This window comes from Pteronotus mesoamericanus, unplaced genomic scaffold, assembly GCF_021234165.1.
Source record: "Pteronotus mesoamericanus isolate MK-2021 breed Mesoamerican mustached bat unplaced genomic scaffold, CSHL_Meso_final scaffold_408, whole genome shotgun sequence".
Lineage (NCBI taxonomy): Eukaryota > Metazoa > Chordata > Mammalia > Chiroptera > Mormoopidae > Pteronotus > Pteronotus mesoamericanus.
This window is the reverse complement of record NW_026555315.1, coordinates 2,083,417-2,108,936: the sequence shown is the minus strand read 5'-3', so window position 1 is coordinate 2,108,936 and position 25,520 is coordinate 2,083,417. Positions and strand designations below refer to the sequence as shown.

At 65.5% G+C, this 25,520-nt stretch overlaps 1 protein-coding gene across 2 annotated transcripts in view; it reads right to left on the bottom strand.

Moving 5' to 3' along the window:
• Positions 1-25,520, bottom strand: part of RBFOX3 (RNA binding fox-1 homolog 3) — a 269,214-nt gene that overhangs the window by 68,259 nt on the left and 175,435 nt on the right. For both annotated transcript variants that reach the window (XM_054593393.1, XM_054593394.1), the window contains exon 4: positions 23,595-23,634. The gene's annotated coding sequence lies outside the window, so the exon portion shown is untranslated. The remainder of the gene's footprint in view (positions 1-23,594; positions 23,635-25,520) is intronic.

Sequence of the window (25,520 nt, the reverse complement as noted above, 5' to 3'; positions counted from 1 at the left end):
TCTCCAGTTCCAAGGCGTGGGGTTCCTGAGAATCCCCTGGCGGCGAGGCCCGGGGGAGCTGGCGGCCCACCGGGGGCCCCGCGCCGCTCCCGGCAGCCACCAGCCTTTCCCCCCGCTGAGAGCTGCTGCATTTCGGCCGGGGGAGCCGTCTGTTCCTTTCCTTACCTCCCTAGGATGCTGTGACTTTTGATTCCTGCTTGATTAATATACAGCCAATGGAGACTGTATTTAAGGCAGCTTTTATTCTCACAGGTCACCAAACTCGGGAGCAGCAAAGCTGCAAGGAGCCGGCCCCGCAATAGATCAAACACGGGGACCTTCAAATCGCTCTGTGGCCCAATTTCTCATCGCTGCCACTGCCTGATAACCCTCCCAGCCTGGCGCCAACCTCTCCCTTTTCCAGGGGTAGGGACGAGGGCTGGACGTGGCTGTCCTCGGCGGCGGCCCTCCTGGCAGCCAGGGACAAGAGCAGGAAGGACTCACTCAGCACTTCAACGCTGCGTGATCAAGCCCTTCAGCACCGCGGACAGCTCCTGCCAGCCGCGCGCGCGCCTGAGCCAAGACCGGATGGGGGTGCGGGGCCTCCCCGCCTTGCTGGAGGTGGCCGGCGGCTAGTCCCTCGGACGGCCAGCTTGACCAAACCACCCTCCCCAGCGGAAGCCGCCCTGCACGTGCCCACCAGCAGCCTCCGGTTTGGCTTTCCCCAGCCCCAGCTTTCTCCTCCTCTGACCCCCGAGACCTCCCCAAAGGCAAGCAGGCTGCCCTTGGGACTACAGGCCTGGTACCCCTGCTGGTCCCTGGTGCCCGCAGCTTCTGCGGGTCCAACAATTTCCTTTCTGGCTCAAGCTCACCCCCTCCCAGCTTGCCTCATTAGCATCCCCTGAAAGGCAGGCTAATTTCTCTGCTGAGCACCTGGGTGTTCCCCTGTTCGGTGGGTGATGCGATGGGGTGGGGGCGGGGTGGGGGGAGGAATCCTGTGTGGCTGCCATTTCCTCCGAAGCATCGTTTATGGACCTGGTCCATGTTGCAATTCGGAGAGGCACCGCGGAGCAGCACAATGCGGGGAGATTACACGCGGAAGCCGCACTTGTAAATTACCTCCCAGTGGGGGCAGGGAATGCGTCTGCCGGGGAGAACCCAGCACACAAAGCCACTCTCCTTTAAGAGGAGGCTCTTCCTGGACCTGCTCTGATCCATCCTTGGGGCGACCAGCGCGCCATCTATCAGGAAGAAACGGCCGCCTCAGGCGGAAGGCGGGCCGCCCAAGCCGGGCCGCCCCACGCTGCGCCCGGTGCTTTCCCGTTAGGGCGGCCTCCGGCCCCAGCCCCCGCCGGGCTCCGTCCCCCCGCCCGCCTCTATCCGCTTAAACACGTCGTCTATAGAGGCTCACATTATTGCTACACTTTCTAAGAGACGGATGCCGTGGTTAGAAATTAACAGCAAATTTATAGGAATCCTATATGGCAATTACAGAATTATAATGAAGTGGCTGCCACTTGGCCGAGCGTGGGTAATTGGAAACCCACGCTGGTTGACGAGGATCTTTGCGGGGCTGAATTGTGTTTTTGAGAGTAAGTGCCGTGGAGAGGGGCCACGGAGCCTCGATCTGGCAGGGCTCTTCTCCGGGGTGCAGAGTGGCGCGGGGTCTGCGCGCAGGCGGTTGGGGGGTGGCCGGTCCCCAGCGGGGCGGGCAGGTGGCCTGGGTGAGGGGGCAGGATAGTGAGGGGACCGATGCCATCACCAGCGGAGCAGAAAGGATCACAGGGACGGGGGCGGACTGGAGGCGCCCCGCGCGCGCCTGGCGTTCGCCCTGCCCGGGGCCAGCAGTTGTTCCGCATGCGCACGGCGACGGCAGAAGCCGCCCAACTCCACCCGTGTTTCACGCGGCACAGTCATCGCTCCCACGGCCGCTGCGGCAGAGGCAGGCCTGGGCCGCGTCCTCCTCTTGCTTCCCTTCGGGACCCCAGGCGTCTGGGGGGGGCCATGGGGGTTTGTAGTAAGGAAGCGCCGATCCTGAGAGAGGGGGTTCCGCCGGGAATCCAGGCACGAATGGCCTCCCTGTTCTTCCAGAGGTTTCGCGAGACGTGGTGCTGTCCAGCCCCGAAGCCACGCGCTCCCACGTGTGTGAAATGGAAGCTGGATTTCAAAGCCTTGGTGCCATAGAGGGAAAAATAATTTCTGAATTTTGGATGTGCTGGGTTAAACACAGCAGGCTGCTAAAATGCGTCTCGTCAGCTCCTTCCCACCTGCCCTGCGTGGCCATGGAGAGGCCTGCGTGGGCGCGCGGGGCCACTGTGCTTGCTCTGCGTGGCCCGGGCCTCTAGACCAGGGACGGTCCTCACACTCGGCACCACTCACTCACCTTTGTCACCACGGCCTAGGACAGCGCCTGGCCCACGGTGGCCTCTCAGGAAGGGACACAGAAGGCGCAGCCGGTGGGGTCTCTTCTCGTGGTGGGGCCCCGGGAACATGTGCCGGCAGGGAGCCCACACTGATTCCCGACGACACAGACGGGCGGCCGCGGGTCTGCTCCACCCCATCTGTCCGTGCGGCTCCGTGTCTGCTCTGTCCCGTGTCTGGGATGGGTGCTTGTCGCTACCTCCCGCCAGCACCTGCACACACCTGGCAGGGGTGGACGGTGGCCGGCCTTCCTTCCCGCTGTCCCCTCCTGCCTGGAACAGGACAAGGCCACCCGCACTCCGAGCGCGGCTCCGCTCCGGGCTCCGACACGCCTGCCTCCTGACCGGCCCGGGGGAGAGCGCCCCAGCAGCCGGCTCCCGGAGGCTCGGCTTGTTGGCATTCGGCTCCCAGGTGAAATACGGATTTTCGTCCCCAGTGCAGGGCGAGAGGCCTCGGAGATCCCGTTCCAGGGATCTGGGGCACAGCAACAGTTACTGTCACCCTCACAGTGCCGTCCGTGGACAGACTGGGTCTCGGGCACCCGCTCTGTGCCCGGCCCTCCCGGGGCAGGAAGGAAGGGGGAGGACGCAGGCCATTCCCCTCACCCTGCAGAGGGCAGGGGGGCCCCCCGGCCTGCGGTCTGGGCCCTCGTCCGCTCCGTGTGAGCAGGGGAGCCGGGCCGCGCTTGTCGGAGGCCTGCTGTCCCGCGCCTTCCGCCCCCCACCACACGCATGGCGTCATTTCCAGAGCCCTGCAGAGCGGGAAGCGGTGCCTGCTCAGGCCTTGGGCCACCCCGGCCGGGAGGCAAGCCCCACTCTGCCCTGACCGTCCACACGAGCCTGAGCGAGCGGCTCAACACTGTCAGCTTTCCTCGCTGCGCCTGCCAGGGAGGGACAGCACCTCCGCGCTCAAGGGCTCTTGATGAGGAGTTCAGATGCCCTGGATACAGAGAAGCTGGCATACAGTAGGTGCTCAAAATACCATGTTAATTAATTCAACAAATATCTACGGAGAGCCTCCCAGCGCCTGGCTTTGTTAGGTCCCTTCTCTCTGCAGTGGCCAAACAAGGCGACCAGCGTGGTTTCTTCTCTCTCTGCCCGCCTGGACCAATTTGTCCTGTTCTCTCAGGCCTTGGTACGGCAAGTACAGTTAACTCCTAATTATCTATGCAAATGGAGTGGAACGTCCGCCCCCCCCCACCCCAACCGATCATGTAGGAAGTGCAGAGAGTCCACAGAAAATTCTTGCTGGAATTTGAAATGCACGGTGCTTATTTGTGCATTGGAGTTACCTTGCTAATTACTGCTTGTCCCGGCTTGTGCCCCAGCTTGTTCACATTCTCAGGCCTCACACGCGTTAGCGGCGAGGGGCGTGCCCTACGAAGAAGGACGCTGGGGCCGCCAGCCGCAGGTCACTCCGGGGGTGGACAGACGCCCTCTGAAAATGCAGCCGTGGGCGCTGGGGCTCCCTCTTGATCCTCTCGCCCGGGAGGGACGGCGGGGCCGCCTGCACTTCTGCTTCGAGGCGCTGCCGGTGTGGGTGGCTGGGCCTGGGCGGGCCAGGCGGGGGCCCGGGGCCAGCCGCCCGCTGAGCCACGCACGCCACCGGGGGCAGAGGTGCGCAGCCGCCAGCGGCCCTCCCTGGGGGATGTCCGCGTTTTGTTCTCTGTCTCTCTCTGGGCCTCTCCCTCCGTGTCTCTCCCTCCATGTCTGTCTGCCTGTGCGTGCGTCTCTCCATCACTTTCTATTCCTTCCTCCACGGGTTCTATTTCTATTTCAAGCACTCTCATCCCCAGGGCAAACGAGGAAACAGATATTTCTTTCAACAGATATATCTCCCATGCAGCTGGGGATGGGCGGGGGGAACCCGTCTCTCCTCTGGAGCTGTGAGCTTCGGTCGCCAAGGGGCTGCATCGAATCAGACGCCCCTCTCTCCGGCCACCCTGCGCCCCGCAGCAGGGCAGGGAGGGACGGAGGGAACGCCCCTCTGTCTGCGCCCTGTCTCTTCTGCACACCCCTGCCCCACACTGGCGTCTCCGGGCACGGAGGGGTCCTGCCCATACGCCAGGCAACCAAGGCGACGCGGGCACGTGACTGTCACGGGTCTGGTCTCCTCAGCGTGCCACGTGATCTCACCATCTCAGGGCCTCGTTCTGTGTCGGAGGGTGTGGGGGTGGCTGTCATCCTGCAGGGTCCACGGGTGGGGCCCTCGGTCATTCTCTGTGTGGGTCCAGGCCAGGAGGCAAGCCCATGTGCTGGCCCGCGACCTGCCCCCTCTGCACCCACATGGGGGGAGCTATAGCGCAGGTGGGGGAGGTCCTTCCAGCTCTCAAGGGTCTCCGAGCTGGGGCCACAATGAGACACTGGCACCCGCGTCCCTCATGCCAGCTCCTGACGCGCACATTTGCATATGATACCCCAGTGTCCCTCACACGACCCAGCGAGACAGACGGGGACAGTCAGGGGGACAGAGAAGCGAAGGGACCTCCAGAGCCCCTCCAGGCCCCTGAGCTTTCCGGGGGTAAGACACAAACCCCTCCCCGCAAAGACGCTGAGGCCACGAAGCTGAAAATCACCTCCCGCTGCGCGGAGAGACCGTGAACTGAGAGCTGGTTTCGGGGACACAGTGGGCCAGCGGGGCTGTCCCGGGGAACAGCGCTGTGCAGGGTGCTGCCGTGCTACCAGGGTAACTGTGGCCCGCCCTAGCTTCTCCGAGGCCCAGGCGGGACCACAGGGGCTCAGAAAAGAAACTCCGGAGGCCCCTGCGGCAGCCCTGGGGGCCGGCCATGCCCTGGGGGCCGCAGGCCTGCCCGCTCTGCTCTCCGTCTCACCTGTTCGCCAGCCACCCCCCCAACAAGGGCAGGATTCAGAATCAGGGCAGCGTGCGTGCCACCCCCCGCCCCGGACGCGCAGCCACCGCGCTGAGCCGTGGTCCCGGGGCCCTCTCCGGGGAGGGAAGTCAGCCCAGCGAGAGCCTGGGAGGAGGGGCGGGCCGGCCATCTGGAATGGCTGGACCCAGCAGAGGACTGACGGCGCCAATGACCTCCATGGCGGGGACAGGTGACCTAGAACAGCCTGGTTTGGTCCCAGTTCTGAAAGTAATTAGATGCTCCTATGTAAGTCCCTAAAGCTCCGATTAGCATTAAATAAAAGTAAAACTCTGGTTCCTCTGTCCCACATTCCAGGCGCTCGGTGGCGGCTGCTGGGCTGCAGGCAGAGAGGAAACGTGCCCATGGGGGCAGATGGTTCTACGGGGCGGATCTCTCCAAGGACGTCCAGGCCCCAGCTCCTCTCTGCAGAACGAAGAGGGAAGGATGCTCCCAAGCAAGTGCCCAGGCCCAGGGAGATCGCGGGCGGCCGCGGCACGGGTGTCAACACAAATGAGGTGGCTTCACGGCTCCCGCCCCAGCTGCCGGTCTGCGGGGAGTCCAGAGGGGCCCTGGAGGCCTCGGAGGGCGACAAGCCTGTGGGGAATGGGCTCTTCGTCTTGGCCAATCCCAGAGGATCAGCGAGGGGGGTTCGGGAGCAGCTAAAGCCCCCTCATCGATGGGCAGCTATCGTGGGGTCAGCTGTGCCTCTCACGTTGCCCCCTAATCTAAGGGCAAATATAAGAATAAGAGGAAGCGACTCCCAGAGACGGGACCGGAATGCAGTGGTTTTTCAGCAGAGGCCGAGAGGGGCGGCGGGACACAGGGGGCAGAGCCCTGAGGGCCCGCAGCCTCGGGCTCCTGGCGGCTCGAGAGCGGGGCCGCGGCAGGGCTGCCTCGGCCGGCCGGGCGGCAGGTGTCCCCGGGGCTCGTTGGCAGGGAGTCATCAGAGCCGAGGAAGCTTTGCTGGGCTGGTGGAAACCCACAGGTCAAGACAATAATAAAAACCAAAGGGAACACTGCCCAGAGAGAGCAAACCTTTGCTGGGGAGGGAGCGGCACCCCAAGCTGAGCCCCCAGCTGATGCAGAGGCAAGTGCTGAGGTCCCTTCCTCAGGCCCCGGGGGAGGCCAAGGCCAAAGCAAACCACGGCCTCGCTGCCTCAGCTCTCCCTGGGTCCGTTCCCACACACTCTGTTCTCCCTGAGAGGCTGCCCTCCCCGCTGTGTGGTTTTTAAATGTCCCCTTCTCTTCCCACGGCACAAAAACAAACAGCGAGGTGGGAAACGGTCCTGACCCAGTTCAGCTCTCTGAGCGGGAGCCCTCCCTCCCCACAGGGGCCCAGGCCTGGCAGCTCCGCCCTCCTGGGCTCCAAAGTTCCGCACTAAGCTGGGGACTCCAGGTACTTTGAAAGAGGGAGTGCGGGGTATATGGAGTCGGGGAGGTGGCAAGAGGGAAATCGGATGTCTTGCTTCCCTTCCTGCAACACCCGCCTGGCCAAACTCAGCTGCTGCAACGCAGAAAACCAAGCTTCCTACCAAGAGCAGGGCAGCGGGGAGCACGGGGCAGGGCCCACCCCCGGACGGGCGGGGGGGGGGGGCGCGCTCAAGGCGGGGGGTGGGGGGGGGGGGGCGGGACTGCTGTCCCTGGTGCTGAACCTGCCTGGCGCCAGGCCCCTCTCTCTGCCGGGGGCCGGGGCCTTCGGTCCATCCTCTCACGAGATTCCCACCGTCCCCCTCCCCTAGGACATGTGAAAAGCCTCAGCAAGTCCATCACATTTTTTACAAGAGAAACCCCTCCCGCCCTCGGAGGCGCCGGAGGGGGAACCCGCCGCCCTGGGGCTGCGCTCCTCTCTGCCCCTCGCTCCTTCCCCCGCTCTCCCCGCACTACCCCGTCTCCCCAGCCGCTGCGGGAGGCTCACAAAGAGCCGGGCCCAACGAGAGCAAACTCCCTCCGAAGTTATTTCAACTTTGAGGCCCTCCCCCTGCAGCAGACGGCCGAGCGCTGGGCTCCGCCGATGCCGCCTCCTCAGCCGGGGCTGTCCCATCCCCCTCCTGCCTCTTCACTCAGGGCTGTCACCTCTGGGTGGTGACACATGTCTCTGCAACATCAGCCATCATTATGGGGTGCGTGCCCGGGGTCCCCTGGGTGCTCGCGGAGACACTGCCAAGGCGTCGCTGGCTGGGGGGCGGGGCGGGGCAGGCCCGGGGGGTGGGGGAGAGCCCAGACCCTGGGGTGCGTCTGAGACGCCCTGTGCCCCGCTGCTGGGCAGTCTGCAGGGACCGCTGTCCCTGCCAACGGGAGGAGCTGGGGGCCGGAGCGCTGTTGAGAGGAGAGGCAGCCCCAAGAGAGCTCCAGGGCCCGTCCAGGGAGCCCCCTCGTGCGCGAGGGCCGCACGTCCCTTGCCCCGGGGCGGAGCTTACAGCTTTCAGGCTTCTCCCACCATCTCAGGGTGTCCTCACATCCCCTCTGTGCTGTGGGAATTGCCGCCCCAGGCAGGGACCTGCGGTAGACACCCCAGTGGGAGCCCAGGCCTCGGGCACCCCCTGCTCCACTGCTCCCCCCCGCCTTCACCGCATGGCTGGGCCGGGCTGCGAGCTGACCGCACCTCCCCCTGGCACACAGCGCTGGGCTCCCTGTCGACCTGAGGCTTTGTTGCTGCTGCCGCTGCAGGGCCCCCTTCACGGAGCCCACTCAGCCGATGTGTAAGGCGCAGGCAAAGTTCAAAGGCCATGGCGCTGCCAAGGAGGAGGCAGAGAGCAGCCAACGAGGGCGCTGCTCGTCTTGTGGCGCCGGGAGGAAGCCGAGAGGTCGTGATTGGCAGACGGTCCTCGGCCACTGCAGGGGAAGCCTGAGCACCTCGCGGCCACGCGGCCTCCGGTCCAGGTCTAGGGCTGAGCCCAGACCAGGGACCGCTGGCTGCGGGGAGACCCCTCGAGGGCTTTGCGACGCCATCTCAGTGTACACAGCGGGAGTCCCTGCTCCTGCCCCTCGGGAACCTCTGCACCCCTACCACAGACCCTTGCACCTGGGGAAGAGGGGCGCATAGACCTTGAAGGCTGCCGGGCGCATGCACAGGGCTGACGTGGGTCCTCCTGAAGCGGACATACCGTCAGAGGGCCCCTCCGAGGGGACTTCGTGGGCAGTCGGAGATACGTGACACCCTGACCCAGGTCCACGCCCCGGCGGGTCCGGCGGGTTCACAGACGCACAGTCTGTGGCTTGTTCTCTCGATCTGAGTGCGTGATGTGGATGAGCGTGCTCAGCATTGGGCGCAGCCCTCGCGTTGGCCCCCTGGCCTGGAAGGGCCAGGTGGGAGCCCACGAAGCGCCCCCTGCTTGGCCAAGACAGCAGATCAGGAAAAACAGTAACCTGGGAAACTGCGGAGACTAGGCCCACCTCAAGTCGGGAGAGAAGCTGGGTGGAGGTTCCCACGGAACCCCCGTTCGGTTAATCTCCCAGAACCAGAGGGATCCCGGAGGATGAGGGCGGGCTCCCGTGAACGTAGCACTGGCCGCGGCGCGCACGTCCTGGGACCGAGGCTCACCGCCTCTCCTGCGTGGTGCCCGCTGGCTGACGAGGCAAGTGTTCCCTTCCAAGCCCCTATCTGTAAAGAGGGTGAAAAGCTCTTTGCTTTCACACCAGAAGGACAGCGACACACATCTATCACCAACTGTTCCCTTGCTCTTTATTGCAATAGTCTGCAGGGTTTGCGGTCTTTGCGACCTTGCAGAGAACAGCGAGCTCGGGCGCGAGGCAGAGCGGGCTGTGGCCGGGGGCCTGGCGGGCAGGGGAGGGGAGCCCGCCAACTGCCCCGCGGGGCACATGCGTGTCAGGCTGAGAGCCCCAGGACGATGCACGCCGGTCGCGCCCGCGACGCATTCAGAGTCTGGCGCATCTGGAACATCCCCTTGAAAAAATCTAGACTAAGAGCCGGGATTTAAAACCCAGAGTTTCTTATCCCAAGAAAAAAGAGCCACACAACTTTTTTCTTCTCTGGTCTCTCTAATAGTATTCATTATTTTTAAGTATTTATGGGTTGAAAGCACTTCTTAATATTATAATTAGTAGTTTTTTCATTTCGAGAATAGACCCAGGCAGGAAGAAACGATCGCCCGTGATCACGTGACTTTGGCGGACCTAGGGAGGGCCGGGCACTAGCAGCGGCAGTGTGGCTCTTTCCCCCGTCGCCGGACCCGAGGCCCCGGTCCCCCAGCCCACCCCTGCTCAGGGCCCGCAGCCAGACTCGGTGAACCCCTTTCCAACACCCACATCTAGGGAGGCCTGACTGCTCCCCACAAGGAACCAGGGTCTCTTACAAGTTCATGCAGGAAGCTTCCTGCTCACTGGCTGTGACCAGCCTAGAGCTGGGTCCAAGGGCCCTGAGCTCTTGGGTGACACCAGCCAGGAGCAGGACAGCCTGGAAAAAGTTCTTTCTCGTGGGTGTGCCTGGGCCCCTATCCCCCTTCCTGCCCCCCCAAACCTGAGCAGGCACCCCCTGTTGGGGCTGGGGGGTGGGCACACCTGTGCAGCCTCAGTGCTGCCCTCTGCAGGGCACCTGCCTGCATGGGCCTCTCTCCGGGGCCGCATGGAGAGCGGGTGGACACTGGGGTGCCCTGGGCCCCATGAGCAGCCCTCTGCCTCCCTCTCGCGCGGCTCCCTCTTTTCTGCTCATCCCCAGCTCCGTAAATCTGGCCAGTCTCACCCTGCATTGAGGAAGCGATTATTTATGCAGTTACACAATTAATCAATGTCTTGCCTCTTTCTTGTAAAACAACGTGGGCGCTGAGGTGGAGGCTGGGGGAGCCCCGCCGGCCTCGCCGGGAGCTGCAGGGGGTGGCGGCCCAGCTTAGTCACCGCAGAGTCACTCCCTCTAACGTCTGCCGCTACAGCCACGACCGAGTGGGCACAGCGGAGCCCAGGCACTGCCCGGCCGGCGTGGCCCTCCGGCCGCCAGCCCCACTCTGCCGCCCTCCAGATGGACTCGGGTCCTTCCCAATGGCCTGGCCTCTCCGGCACATACTCATTGGCCAAGGCCATCCCAGCCGACAGCCCGAGGTCCTGACACTTGCAAACAAAAGCGGCTCCCCAAGCTCACTGGCATCGGGAAGGGGGGACCCGGGGGCGGTCCCCAACCAATGGCTGGCTTCCTGTCTCTGGACGATTTCCAGCTTCCAGCTGGTTCCTCCATGTGGCATCTTTGAAAAAGCGGTCAGCTGTTGGCCAGCTCACCGAACGTCGGTCCCAGGCAAGCGGAGCTGCAGGGCCTTGAGGGACGACGCCCGGCCGACGGACGCCCCCTCCGGCCTCGCTCCCGCCCAGCCCGCTGGGTCCACCCCACTCGCCCCCTGGCCCGGCCGCCCTCTCCTGCGCGGCCGTTCTGCTGCCAGGCCCCGCGCCCCCACTGCGGTTCCCGCTGCAGGGCCAGGCGGGGCCGCTGCTCCCACCCAGGGCTGGCGGGCGCCCTACCTTCGGGCGCGCACTCCGCACCTGCCCACACAGGTGTGGGCTCGTTCCTATTCCCAGCGTCCAGCGCAAGTGTCTGCACGTGTATTTGCTCAATAAAATAAACAAAAGGCAAGTGGCTGTGGCTACGCAGGGAGACCAGCAGTGGGCAGGGCTCCCTCTGGCCGGAGAAGGACGGCACTTCCACGCGTGCGTCATGGCGCATCGTGAACCCTGCCCCGGACGTGGCTGCCTGGGCTGTGCTGGCCCCCAGGGCACCCGGGGCTGAGGCCTGGCTGGGAAGGAGACTGTTCTTTTCTCTGTGGCTTCCCCTGATCTTTACGTGATTGTCGTTTTCTCCTTGTGATCAGGTGTCCTGCCTTTCCTCCTACTGACATTTCAAAGACACCTTCCCTCACCTCGTCCTCCCACCCACCCGGGTTAAAGGCCGTGTGACGTCCCGCCCAGTGGCAGCCGCGTAGCTCACTCAGCCGTCACCTGCCTGCCGGACAGGCGGGAGCCAGCCGGTGGGGCTGTTTCTGCTGCTATAAATATCTTCCTACTTCGAGCTTTTTCCCCCTTCTTCTTATGAATGACTTCCCGAGGACATGGTCCCAGGCGTGGAATTATGGAGTCCAAGGGTCGGGATAGCCCTTCTCACACCCTGCCAGGCTGCCCTTCGGGAACATGGGGCGCGGCAGGCGATGCGTGAGCCCGGCCGGGGGTGCGTGGGGATGGGGGAGGGCGGGGCGTGCCGCTGGGGCTTCGGGACACTGTCGGCGCCCATTTGCGGGGCCTACCCCGCCCTTCTCCGGGAGCGGGTGGTAGGGCTGGAAGGGAGCGGCTCCGGAGACACAGGCTTCCCGGCAGGCGTGGAAAACGAGAAGCGGGTGCTCTGTCTCTTCGCACGGGCTGTGGCTCCAGCTGGGCCGGGGGTGAGGGGCAGGGCCAGACCAAGATGCCCTCCTCAGCGCGGCGCACCCCGCTGCCCACCCTGCCTGGCCGCAGAGCGGCGAGCGGCCCGCTCCACCCCCCAGCCGCAGCCAGGGGATGGCACACGGAAGGTCCTTCATCCCAACTTCTCGCCATAGTTAAGTTTCAAAGTCACAATTAGCCGAACCCTGGTTTCACTGAGCAGCTGGGATCAGCTCCAGGGGAGCAGCGCCGTGTGGCCCGGGGGCAGGGGGCAGGGGTTGGAGCCAGGCCCCTGGGCGGCTGGGTGGGCACCGCCAGCAGCCGCAGGCGCCCCGAGGTGGGCCCCAGCCTCTGGCAGGGCCGAGCCCTGATCGGTCTCCAGTCCCACCTCCACGTTCCCGAAGATCCTTCCCACCCGGGGCAGGCGTCTCGAGTGGACGGCCAGCGCTTCTCGACTCGCCCCACCGCCTTGCCTGGTGCTCAGGTAAACTCCGACATCCACTCCTTCCCATGCCGGGCACCTGCACGGGGCACCTGGTCGGACCAGACTCACTGCAGGGCTCCGGGGCCAGGACCCAGAGCCCCCGGCCGGGCCCCGCAGGTTCTGAGCCGCCAGGGCCTTCGGAGGCCGCCAGCCAGCACCCCTCGCGTCTGGAGCCTGCTGCGTTTTGGGAATTGATAAACACCAAAGGGCACGGCCCGGCCTCAGGACCCTCGACCACCAAGCCAGGGACAGGCGGGGACGGCAGGAAAGAGGCCCCAGGGTGAAGGGCCAGCTCTCTGTTCTCCACTCTGCAGGGAGACTTTCGGGGCACGGGACCCCCCGGGCCGCCGCAGCCCTCGGGGCCAGAGCAGGAGTCTGTCACCCTGGTCTACACAGTCGGCCCAGGGAGCCCCGGCTGCTCCCCGCCTTCTCCCGCGCCTGCCGGGGCGCTCCTCCCTGCTCTCCTGCAGCCGGGCTGGCACCAGACTTCTCAGTCCTCTGGGACCCCGCCCCCTCGCCCTGCTTGTGAGGTCGGGCCAGCCCCTGCCTCCCGGGACCCCGTCCACACTTGCCCACTCACCCCTCGCCCTTCCTCGCGGCCCCGGCGAGCGTCCAGCCACCCGCTTCTTTCGCGAGGAGATCCCGAGCCCCTGCTCCTTGCCAGCCCCCCAGAGCCTTGGCGACACTGCTCACTCTGCTCTTTTAGAATCGCCAATGTCCCGAACTGCCCCCAAGTTCTGAGCCACTTAGGCGTCGGGGGATGCTGTGGCGGATGAGACTATGACAAGCTGTAACCAGGACGGGGCGGGGTGTGCTGCTCCCCCAGGTTCCCTACCCCTTTCCTGGGACCTGGACGCAGACGTCGCCTCGGCTACGATCTCTAAAGGGACGTGTTGATGCTGATGGAAGCCCCCACCCCTATCGGGAGCAGGCGCGGGCATGGGAGCAGGCGGCAGCCATCCCCGCCGGGTGTCCCCACGGTGGGGCGCGGTGTCAGGAGTGGGGCGCAGCCCCCGCTCCGATCCCGCCGCGCCCGCACCCCCGTCTCCGTCCAGCAGCCCTTTCCCCGAGCAGGGTCAGACCCCCAGTTTGTTACCTGCTACCAGGGCCTTGAGTCTAGTGGGGGCCGAACTGGGCAGGGCACAAGGATGGAGGAAGCCCGAGGCCCGGGCCTCCCCAGGGCCCCCGCGGGGGATCAGCCTGCTCTGAGGGGTTCCTGCTGCTTTATGAGACCCAGTCCCCCGCTGTGGATGCTCTGAGCCTGGCGAGGGACCGCCCAGCCCTCCCGCCAGGAGCCCGCGCAGACCTGGTGACCGAAATGGCCAACAGCGTTGATGGGCTGAGCAAGGCCCCTCCTCCTGCCTTTGCCCCGCCAGACAGACCCAACGCCAGTGACATTTGGGCCCCGAGGACGAAAGGGCTGCGGGGTCACAGCCTGGCTCAGTAACCGGCCACGCCCTGCACACCAGCGGGCGTGTCCCCTGCCCCTTCCCCTTCGTTCTGCGGCCCCCGGGCTGGGGCCTGTGGGCCCGTTTCTGCTTCTGAGAGCGGCGCCCGCGGCTGCTGGAGGGGCCTGGTGCCCTGCAGTCTTGCGCACGGTCAGTGGCCCAACAACAGCAACCAAAGGGACTGGAATGATTCCCCGGGAGCCCGGCGCCCCAGGCCCCGATTCCGCCCTGGGGGGCAGTGGGCCAGCTGGGCTCAGTGTGGCAAAGGCAGCCTCCTGACCCCCGGGGGCCGCCGGTCCCTCCTGCCGACTCCCTGCCGGGCCCTCTGCCCCGTGAGCCGGACTCCAGGTCAGCCCCTCCCAGCGGGACCCTCCCGGAAGGTGGGGACCAGCCATGGCCCTGGAGGGGGAGGCAGCTGCGGGGGGTCTGGGAGGAGCACCTGCCCCTCCGGAAGCCCAGAGCCTGCGGGTGCCTGGCCGGGGCCGCGGAGCCAGGTGGAGCCCAGGGAAAGGTCCCCCCGGGAGGGAAGCGCAGGATTCACACAGAGCCCCGAACCACGTCCGAGGGAGGCGGGGGGCCGACGGTCAGGGGACTGAGGCACACATGCCCGGCCTTTCGCGTGTCCAGGCCAGTCCATCTTCACCGGAAAGACAGCTCCTCCGCACCCCCAGTGGGGACCTTCCCGCCTGGGCCTTCCCGTGGGAGCCGCCCCCCACCCCCCCACCCCCACGCTGACCTCCCTCGGTGGTGTTTCCTTCTGTGAGGCGCACGGGCTGGGGAGGAAGGAGGGAAAGGGTCTGCTGGGCTGGGGACCCGTCCTCTCCCCAGGACCCCCAGCTTCTCGTGTTTCCAGGCTCAGGGCTCTGGGGTGTTGGCTCGGGGCCCACATTTCGTTCCCCATTACTCTTTCTGGGATCCGGGAGGGGAGGGAGGAAGGGAGCAGATAAATGGGGAGCTGGGCGCTGTCCAGGAGACAGCCACCGGAAGTCTGCGCTACCAGCGGCGGGCTGCCCAGGGGTGCGCGGAAGGCTCTTCCCACGGCTGGGCAGGGGAGTGGTCGGCGGGGCGGGCGTGTGTGCAGCATGCAGGGCCCTTCCCAGCCTCGGCCGCCGTTCCCTGTGGTCCATGCCCACGGAGGCCACTGAGGGGACTGCAGTGGGCTCACCGGCAGGCAGCACTTCCTGTCTGGGGCAGACCTGCCCACTCCCTGCTGGTGCAGGCCGGGAAGGGGCCCCCGGGACACGCTCTGGGTCGGCAGGGCTGGCTGCACTCTGCCCACGTTCCCGCCCAGTGCTGCCTGGAGCCGGAACAGCAGCACGGCTCTGCGTGCTTGGTACATACCCAGAGATGCACCATCGTTTTAGAACCGCGGCTCCGCGGCGGCTCCGGGCCTGGAGGCGGGCAGGCAGGGAGGCGGGGAGGCGGGTGCGGGGGAGACGCGATGACGCTGGGGCGGTGGCGGGAGCCGCGTGGCACGCCGTCCGGGCCCGCGTGGGCGCTCAGTGGGCTGGCACTTGCCGTGCCTTCGAGGAGTGCCTCGCGTCGCTGCCTCCTGCCCCGTCCTCTCCCTCCCGCGGGCTCCTCTCTGGTTTACTTGGTTTATTTCCCAGGTGCCGCTCTGCGCCTGCTCCCTCCGGACGGCCCGTCTGCGGGGTCCTGCCGGCACCGCCGTCCCTGCGCTCCTGCCCGGCTTCCCGCTCAGAGCCGAGTGACTCACCCTGACGCCCAGGGCTCCCCACGCGGAGTGTGGGGGCTCCCACGGTGGGGGCGGCGGGGCAGGGGGACCCGGAGGCAACACCTCTCGGCCTAACAGAACTCATGGGTGGGAAGGGGAGACGGACCCTGCGGCCAGAAAGCCAGAGGGAGCGGGAGAGGAGAAAAGGGCTCCCGAGCGCGGAGGGCGGGAGCTGCCGGGGCAGGGGTGGGGGCCGGCCTGAGGCCCCAGCCCCGGGTCCAGGAGCGGCCGCGGGGAGGGAGCGTTGGCTCCGGGCGGAGCGAGATGAGGCACCAGGTCTACCGGTCCGGCGTGGGGCGCTGGGGCACACCTGTGACCCACATCTCCCCTGCCTCGGCATCTCCCAGGCCGCCTCCCCAACCCCTGTGGTGCTGGGGGAGGCCTCGGCACAGACGTCCTGCGGGCGGCCAGCCTTGCTGGGCTCCTGCGCGGCCCTGGCAGAAGCCGGCTGTCCCAGCCCGCTGGCCTCGAGCCAGTGCTGCCTACGGGCCACAAGGCAGCTGGGGACCCAGGCCCCACGCCAGGTAGGAGGCCCCTCCACCTGTCAGCCTTAACGCCAGACTCACCTCGCCTGTCGCCCGCTCTTGGAAGCGGCGAAAGGAAACCATTCTTTCTGAGGCTCTTCAGATTTGCTCCAATGAGGGAAACTGAGGCCCAGAGGCTGGATTATGGGGGTGGGGGCCGTACACACCGGAGAGTGACAGAAGATGGCCAGGATCCTGTCACCCTCGGGCGTGGGCTGGTGGCCAGGAGGGACGTGTGTGCAGGTGCCCTCGGGCTGGGAGGGGGGAGCGGCATCTGATGAGCTCAGTGCTTCCCAGGCCTGCAGGGCGGCCGTCGGCCTGGACAGCCCTTCCCACCGTGCTGAGGCCGCTGCGGGCAAGGCGCGGGCACAGGAGGGCTCGTGGTTGGCCTCGGCGGGAGCCGCCCCACCTGGGCCCTGGCACCCTACCCCAGGGGCCCTGGCTGAGCCGGGGGAGGGCTGGACGGGGAGGCGGGTGTGGGCTTCCGCGGCTGGGAGCCTCTGGCTGGGCGCCCTGGCTCCCCTCCAAGGCCCGGCCCGTGGCTCCCTGGCGGGGTGAGCCCGAGGGGGGTGCCAGGATGGAGGGAGTGAAGTCAGACTTGGGCCTCTGGGGCTGGCCCGGGCACTGGTGGGCGCGGGGGAGGGGCAGGGGGCCAGGGAGCCTGCCCACGCTGCACACTCTGCGACGGCTTCCCTTGAGCCCTCACAAGCCCTCAAGTCGGAGGATGGCAAACAAGATGCTCCACAGGCCCAGGTCCCCAGGCACCCGCCGCCGCCTGAGTTCTAGCAGGTCTGATGACCGTCACGGCCCCCCGGGGGGCCAAGGGGCCAGCCTGGCCAGAGGGGCTGGAGGCCCGAGAGCCAGCAAACCTGGCCCTGCCGCTGACGGTCCCGCTCCGAGCCTCAGTTTCCTCCTTTCTAAACGGGGTGGAAACATCAGCCCTGCTTCTGGCTGTTCGCACGATCAGGCGGGGTCGATCGGACGACGGGCGATCCCAGGAGAAGCGACGCGGGCCCCGTGCCCCAAAGCGCCGGACGGGCGGCCCCGACACGAGACGCCGGCCTCCCTGCAACTTGAGGGAGGGCCCGGCCCTTCCTCAAAAGCCAGAGCTGCGGGGACAGTGAGTGAGCAGGCTCCCCAGGCTCTGGGGTGTCCTTGTCCAGGTCCTGCCGAGACGAACCAGCCGCCACACCCCATGGACACAGAGCTCAGGCCTGGGACTCGGTCACACGTCGCCCGGGTGTGTCGAGAGAACCCCGTGGAGTGGGGTCCGGGCTCGGACAGCTCACAGGGACGTCGGTGCCCACCACAGGCGGTCCTGAGGGCCCATCTGCCGTGTCCTCCCTGCCCGGCTGGCCGGCCGCACGGCCTGGCCATTTCAGTCGGACGTGCCGTCTCCGCCCTGGGCAGGCAGACGGGCAGCTCCTGGAGGTCGGGGGCCCGGCCATGCCGGTGGTAGCCCCGGGCGCCAGTGTGGCCCTGGGTGCTCAGCGAATGTCTGTAAATGCCGGCCGGAACTGAAGGGAGTTTGAAGGCTGCAGAGCGTGGAGGGAGCGCGGGGGCGGGGGCGCCTCCGCACGGAGACAAGGCCCTGCTGACCAGCCAAGCGCCCGTGGGCTCAGGTCTGGAGGGCGCGAGGCCCAGGGGCACCTTCACGCGGCAGCCCGGGGCGGTGTGTGTGGGGACGTCCGTCCCTCTAAGTGTTTGTGCTGCTTGCTCCTCACTCTGCCCCCCGGGACCGGGCGATGCCGCCAGCAGCTTCCATGACAAAGCCACATGTCTCCTGACACCGCCTCAACGCGGGGTGGCCGCGCCATCACCCTCTCTGGGAAGACTGGCTCGGTGGCCCTGGGTCATGCGCAAGGCCGCGTCGAGGTAATCTCCACGGCGTCTGTGTGGGGACGCACGCCCGCGTGCGCGCCTGCGGCAATGCAGGAGCCCACAGACCCGCAGCGGCATGCATGTCCGATGCACACGCGCGCATGGAAGCACAGGCCCCTCCCTGCCTACACACGCGTACACGGGCCCACGCACCCCCTGACACGCCAACCCTGCCCCCGTGTGTGTGCGGTGTGGCACACACATCGGAGTGACCCCTGTTGGCAGGCCACTTCCGCACGTGCCCGGAGGCCTTCCCTTGGTCGGCTACATGGGGACGCCCAGGGCCACACGTGGGCCAGGCGGTGACATCTGCCACCGAAGTGATCCACGGCCCGGTGGCCTGGTGGCGTGAGATGCGGAGAGGAGGCAGCATCCCCTGCTGGAACGCCAGCAGCCATGAATAAATGATGAGGGAGGAGAGGGAAGAGGGCCGGCGGGGAGCAGCCCCCCCGCGAGGCGCAGGGGGGGATCCTGAGGGCCGCAGGGACTGTCCTGGGCTGCGGACACATTCCCAGCTCAGCGGCTCCGCGCGGCCCTCCAGCACAGCAATAAAGCAAACCGCACTCTCAATAATTCAGCAGCAGGAGAGGGGCCGAGGGAGGAAAGCCCACCTCAGCACTGAGAGCAGGCAGGAGGGGGCGGGAGGGCGGGGGCGGCGCAGAGGGAAGGCCGGTGAACGTGGCCCCCTCCCACCTGGCCAGCTGTGTCCTGGTTTAAAGAGGTGCTTGCAGGCTCTTCTTCCCCGACAGGGACTCATGGCGGCTGCTGAGGAGGCCCTGTCCCCCGCCACAGAGGAAGCCCCTGTGCAGCCTCCACGGGCGGGGAGGGCGTGCGGGCACCCCCGGCACCAGCCGGCCGCCATCGCCGGACAGTTCTTCCTTCGGGCTGCCCTTGCAGCGGCCTCTGGACGCCTCTCACCGAGTCTTCGCTGACCTGAGGCCACAGGCCACGGGGCGGGGGGAGGGGGCACGAGCCTCCAGTGTCTCCTGTAGGCCCAGCCCTCGAACCCTCCGGGACACACCATCCAAATAAAGCCTGCTCTCAAGGGCAGCCGCGCAGGTTTCGGGCGACCGCACCGCCCGCTTGCCCTGGGCGCTCCTGGTTCACGCCGTGACTGGGAACAGCCCCTCCCGTTGGGCTGACGCGTTATTTTGGTCACTGTTATGGACCGAGAATGTCCGACAAATTCACAGGTTGAAGCACCCTCCACGCGACGGTATTGGGGGTGGGGCCTGCGGGAGGGTCCTGAGGGCGACGAGGGTGGGGCCCATGACGGGATTAGCGCCTTTACAGGAGTCTCGAGAAAACTTGCGTCCTGCCCCGTGCGGACCCGAGAAGTTCCGGCCTCCCGAGCTGTCAGAAACAAACTCCTGTCGCTCCCGAGTCACAAGCCACTCAGTCTGCTGTTCGGTGGCAGTGACCCGAACTGACCCGAATGAAGGAAGACAACCCCCCTAATGATACCGAACGTGGTGTCAGTTGAACTCCTTTCAAGCAGAAGAGAAATTCCACCGCATTTGAGCCACCAATGGGGAAAAAACCCGCCCTCTTTGCAGAACTCCCCTGTGAAGTCCGCAGACCGCCGGGCCGCCCGGCAGCCTTAGAGTCCAAGGGAACCAGGCACGGGCAGCCAGGAGGGCCAGGCGCTCGTCCGCCGGCCCCTCGGTCCCCCGGAGGCAGACGCCGAGGAGGCAGGACGGTTCCTCCTTCCGGCCACCAGCCCAGGCCCTTTCTGTCACGGGCTCCGTCTGTCGCGGGTGCGTCAGGCCTCACCGTATCCTCGGCCCCCCGCCCGCCCGAGCCGCCCCTGCGGCCTCAGGCACGTGCCACCAGCAAAGCTGTCCCCCCGGAGCAGGCGGGGTGGCTGGGAGGTCGGCGGGAGAGATGGGCGCCTTGCTCTCCGCACCGTGACCCGTCTCCGCTCCCCGAAACCGGATGATAAATTACTCCGGCCAAGCGGAACACGCCCGGACAAGCCTCCTCCGCAGCTGTAATTAATCCCCCGGGGAAACCACGGACCCGGGGATCCGACTTCCGCCCGAACACGCGCACGCATGGACTCCCTCTCCTCCGAGCCCGGCTCACGTGCCTGCTGTCCTGCTCCTTCTGTGGGCGGCACCAGCCACCCAGTGGGACAGACCCCGAGAGCCAAGGGAGGCGTCGGGGGCCCTTCGCAGCCCGTGACGCAGAAGTAGCCGTTCGGGAGCTGCCTCTCGGCAAGCCGGTGCGACGCAGTTTGGCCTCGGAGGAAACGGCCAGGGGTTTGGGTGAGCCCTTTGTAGTCAATATTGGGGGGCACCTCCCCTCCCTTCTTTTTCCCAGCAGGACAGCCTAAGTGATGCACTGGTCCAAACACACCTGTGCACGGGCATCAGCGCGCCCCTGAGGTCTGGCGTTCTTAGAAAAGCTGTACGATGAGTCACGCTGTCCGTGAGGCCGGACAGCCAACTGCCCTGGCCACGGGCGCGGGTTCCCAGGGGACGGGAGAGCCCTGCCGGCCAGGAAGGTCCAGGGCCTGTGTCGCGTGCGGGCCCGTCCGCTGCTTGGGTGTGGCAGGCGGAGGTGTGGGTGGGGAGGGCTCAGAAAGCCTCGCTGCCGCCGGACAGGGACGCCTCGCAGCTCCCTCCGCGATGGGCAGAGCGCTCCGAGGGTCTCGCCTCAGCAGCGGGGTCATTAGACCTTGGGGGTGGCACGGCCCGGGTCCCGTCTACGAATCTCAGATGTAAGACCTGAGAGGACCGAGCGACCTAACTACATCCCAGAACACAGCACAAGAGAATGTACAGGGATAGAAGCATCCAGTGCCCAACAAGGTAAACTGTACAATGCCCAGCATCCAGGCAAAGGCATGCGAGAAGCAGGAAAACATACCCAACGCGAGGCGCGCAAGGAACACCTGAAACGGACCCGGAATTCACAGAGTCAGCAGACAAGGCCCTTCACACAATCATCACTCCGTTTCACGGGTTCCGCAAGTTAAGTGGAGACATGGAAGGTATAAAGAAGTTGGAGCCCTGGCTGGTGTGGCTCAGTGGGTTGCGCGCTGGCCTGCAACCCAAAGGGTCGCTGGTTCGATTCCCAGTCAGGGCACGTGCCTGGGCTGCAGGCCAGGTCCTGAGCAGGGGGCGCGCGAGAGGCAACCACATACTGATGTTCCTCTCCCTCTTTTTCTTCCTCTCTTCCCCTCTCTAAAAATAAATAAATAAAATCTTTAAAAAAATAAATTAAAAAGTTGTAGACGTAAGAACTACAAAAAAAAAAAAAACTCCTGAACTTGTAGACGTAAACACCGCAAAGTCTGAGGTGGAAAAGGTCTGCGGCGAGTAAACGTTGCCGAAGGAAACGCCAACAGACTTAAAGACACAAATGGATTATTTTCTCGAGTTTGAAGGCCCAAATGAAGAACAAGAGAAAACAATGTAGGAAGTAGAAAAGAACACCTGTGCCCTGCGGGACAACCGCGAGCCGCCTGCCGCGCGTGTACTTGGGGTCGCTGGCAGAGGCGGGGACCAGAGGAGCATTTGGAAAAATAAAGGGTAGAGCGTCTCCGAATCCGATGAAGGCGGCAAATTCGGCGACCCACAAAGCTCCGCCGACCCACGCAAGGCGAAGGAAATGACACCCACACCCATCGTAATCAAATCGCTCGAAATCAGTAATAACGAGAGAGCGTTTCTGCTCAAGTGTGCATCTGATAAACGACTTGTATCCGGTAAATATATAAAGAATCTCCCGACGCAAACAACTCAACAATAAGAAAACAAACGACCCAATAAACACCTACGGAAAGATGTGAACAGGCGTATCGCCGATGAAGATGTGTGGGTAGCAAACAACCCATGAGCTCACGCTCAGCATCGCCGCCGTTGGGAAAATGCACAGTAAAACCACAGCACACCCACGGAAGGCCGCGGGGCTGGGGACAGCGGCCCTGGGGCCGGCGAGGACGCAGGCCCGGGATTCTCGCGCGGGGCCCGCGCGCATGTGAAACGGTGCGACCTCTTTGGAAAAGAGTTGGGCATTGTCTTCAAAAGCTACCCGTTCTTACCAGAGGACCCAGCCACTTCTCAGCGGTGCGTTTCACCCGGGAGAAAAGGAAGCAGGCTCACGCAGGCTTGTATGTGAACACTCTGCGCGGCTTCCTCAGCGCCAAACTGGAAACAACCCACGTCCCTTCCAGGAGCAGTCGGGAAACAGGCCACTGTGCGTCTGTCCGTAGCGCGGAAACAGCCGGGCAGAAAAGGGGAGGAGCTGTGGGCGCACCTCAGCCGGCAGGACTCTCGAAACGGCGGTGCTGAGCCAGAGCGGCCTGGCCGGGAGAGGGGGCGCGCGGCTGGCTCTGTTCGTGCGGAACTCCTGGGACCAAACTTTGCCCAGTGACAGGAGGCAGAGCGGGGCTCACCTGGGACGCGGGGGTTGGGGAGGGGCAGGGGGAAGAGCGCTCAGGGCACTGGGAACTTGGGGGGGGCGGACACGCCAGCCTCTTGACGGGGGCGACGATGTCATGGGTGCACATGCACGTCACAATCGATCCAATCGCACCCTCTAAACTGCGCACAGGTGGCTGTGCGCGCCCTGGCCCGAGAAGCTGTCTGAAAACACAGACACACACCACCCGAGCCAGCCCGTCCCCGCGTCCCTCCTTAGAGCGCGAGGACTTCTTTATCCCACAGGCACATTCGCCTGGGGCCCCTGTGGCTGCCTCCCCGAGAAATGGGACTCGGTGTACAAAGGGGGCGCGTCACCAGTGGCGAGTGCACGGAGCCTCGCTGTGGTTGAGCCAACTTGGGTGAGCGCGTGGGACCGGCGCTCTCTGCGCTCCCCTGTCTCCTTGCACGCTGGCAGACAGGACGGCCACGCTCCGGGGACCCTGGGCTGCAGCGCCGCCCCCACCCCGTACCCGCCCCGCCGTGGGCACCCGCAGCCACCTGCAGAGGTCCCTGAGCCCGCCTCACGTCCCCATCCTGAGGGAAAGCCAGCAGGCACGTCCTGAGTGTCCTCTGCACACGGCCCCCTGTGACTCTGCGGGGACAGCTGCCAGGTCAAGCTCCCTTTGGCCAATGTCTGCTTCTGAGTCCAAGGGGAGCTCGCAGCGGAAACAATACAAAAGATGTCACCAAGTGCAACCCTCCAGAGTCTGGCCCAGGAAGAGGCCGGGCTGCCCGCCCCGACAGGCCGCCTTGCCGTGTCTGATCTGCGGGAGCAGCTTTGTGGTCTGCGCTCACACGGCCTGAGACCCGGGAGCCCAGGAGGAGGAGCCCGCGGGGACCCGAGTTACAAAGACAAGGCAAGCCTGCGCTTTCCAGTTTTGTTCACAACAAATATACAGTACGTTTATAATGTAATCCCCCCGCCCCCCCCCTCTGCCAAGTACAACCGCAGGTGAATCTATGAAGACCAGCTGCGGCGGCGACAGAGGGCTGGCTGCGGGGAACACGCAGCGGGGGCTCAGGCCACGAGCGTCCAGTCCCCGTGGGGGCCAGCCCGGGCGATGGGGCCGCCTGAGGCAGCTGGACCAGGGAACCGGGCCACCCGTGCGTTCGGAGGGCCTCGCAGTCCGTGGGCGCGTACCTGTGCCCCCAGTGCCTGGGCTGCGGAGGGGCCGGGGGGCGGCAGGAGCGAGGGACTCTTGCTGCTCCTCTGTCTGCAGACACACTGCTGTCCCCTCACTGCCCTCCGGGCCCCTCTGGGCGCCGGGCCCGCTCCCGGCGCGGGCTGGGCGGGCCCATGGGGCCCGTGGGGTGTAAGCGAGCCAAACCGTCGCTCTTCGCCCCCCACTCCTCCCAGCGACCAGGACCCCCAGAAACCCCACATTCATTGTCAACAGCTCTCAAGGTGTCCCACGGGCTCACGGGTGTCAAAAACTATTCAGGAGAAAAAAAAAGAGAGAGTCTGTTACCTGTTATTCAGCCAACGTTCACCGAGGCACCGCGGGCTCCCTAGGAAAAGAAACAGAGAGGAGACAGAGTTACGGCCAGGGCGGCTGCCGCACAGAGGGCTGCCGGCTGCCGCTGCCGGGTGCTCGCCCCGCGGGCAGCTTACGGGCTCCTCTCCCTGGGAGACCCGCCCAGGCCAAAGCCCAGCGCTGTCTGCACCGGTGCGGCGGGGAGTCGCAGGTACTTCACGGGCAAAGACAGAGGGTTGGGGACACCCTGGGCTTGTCACTCGGATTTTCCAACTCATTTCCTCTCTAATGCGGGACAGTCCCTGGCGCTTCCTCTCCCTCCTTTGCCCCAAATTCTGGGCGACCCCTTTGCTCTTCCTCCCCGTTGGTTTTGAGGTGACCCTCCCATGGGGACTTTGCAGGCTATTTAACCCCCAGCGGGGCCATTCTCCAGGACTTGGTCCCACCCTGGGGGGTCATCGCGTGAGTCGAATCAGTCAAGGGGTGAGCAAGCGATGCTGCGTGCGGAGAAGAGGCTCCCAGACCCCAAACGCAGAGTCTGGGGTCCCGCGCAGCTTCCAGGAGCAGCTCGGGGCTGACGCCAGCCTGGCAGGGACCAGGCGCCCACGTGCCTTACAGCCTGTGGCCCGGGCCAGAGAGACACCTGCCTGAAGCCGCAGAGCTGACTTCAGGGACGGGGACAGGGGCGGCACAGCTGTGTCTGGACCCCCATCCCACTCCTTCCTTACGGGGCCATCGGAGATTAGGAACGCGTGTGTGTGTCGTGTGCTCTTCCTGGACTTACAGTTTCCTTATTTTGTTCACTAACATTTCACACCCCAGGCATACACGTCTGGCACACCTTTCTTATTGTGGTAAAACACACGTAACCGGAAACTTACTCCGTAGCCATTTTAAAGCCTACAATTCGGTGGCACTGAGCACACGCGCCCTGCTGTGCCCCTGTTGCCGCCACTCTCGGGGTCTAGAACTTTCTCTCCGCCCCACAAGGAAACGGCCGACTCCTGAGGCAGTCACCCCATCCCCCCACCCGCCGTGCCCTGTCTGTTTTCTGAACGAAGCATAAACAGGATACGGAGAGGCGGTGAGCCTGGGCCCCCTCCCTGAGCTGCGGAAAAGTCACTGTGATTGTCACCATCGACGGCACCCTCAAGGGCGGGGACCGCCATCAGATCTTGCCCCTTTCGTGTACCAGGCATGTGGGGACAAGGGCCTCATTCACCCTCCGCCCCTGAGAGGGGGGCACCGTTCCGAACTGCCCCCCCGCCCCCCGCTGTCCAGGAGAACACGCCGAGGCCAGGGTGGGCGGAGCCAGCGCGCCTGTCGGGGCGACGGGGCAGCCCGATCCCCGGGGCGGCGCCCACGGCCCGGCACCGCCCGGCCCACGGTGGGGCGGCGTGAGAACTAACACCCACAGGCGACATCGAGCACACGAAGCCCGCGTGGCGCGCAGCTGGAGTCTGCGCCGCCCAGGAGGGCGGAGTGTCGTGTGAAAACCCCCTCTTCACTGCCCGCCCGTTAGCTGGCATCGCCGCAGCCTTCAGCTGATCAGGGTTTTCTCTTCTTGTTGACTTTTTTCCATGGCCTCTTTGCTTATCGTGAGCTTTTCCTTCCAATCCAATTCAACATCCATTGAATACAATCCATCGGCCCCAGTGAAGAGACACGCAGCCCGGACTGCGGACTTCGGCCTGAGCCAGGCACAGGGCGGGCGCTGCCAGGGCGCCCTCTGCCCCGCCCCGCCCCGCCCCGCGCCCGCAGGCAGGGGACAGGAGAGCCCTGAGGTCCCAGGGTTTGGGTGGCACAGCCCCCCTTCCCTGTCGCTGTCTCGTCTCTAACAAACAACCCCCATGGCCCCCTCCTTCACCCTGGTCCCCACCCCAGATTTCCTCTAAACCCAGGGGAGCTCCTGGCCCCCAG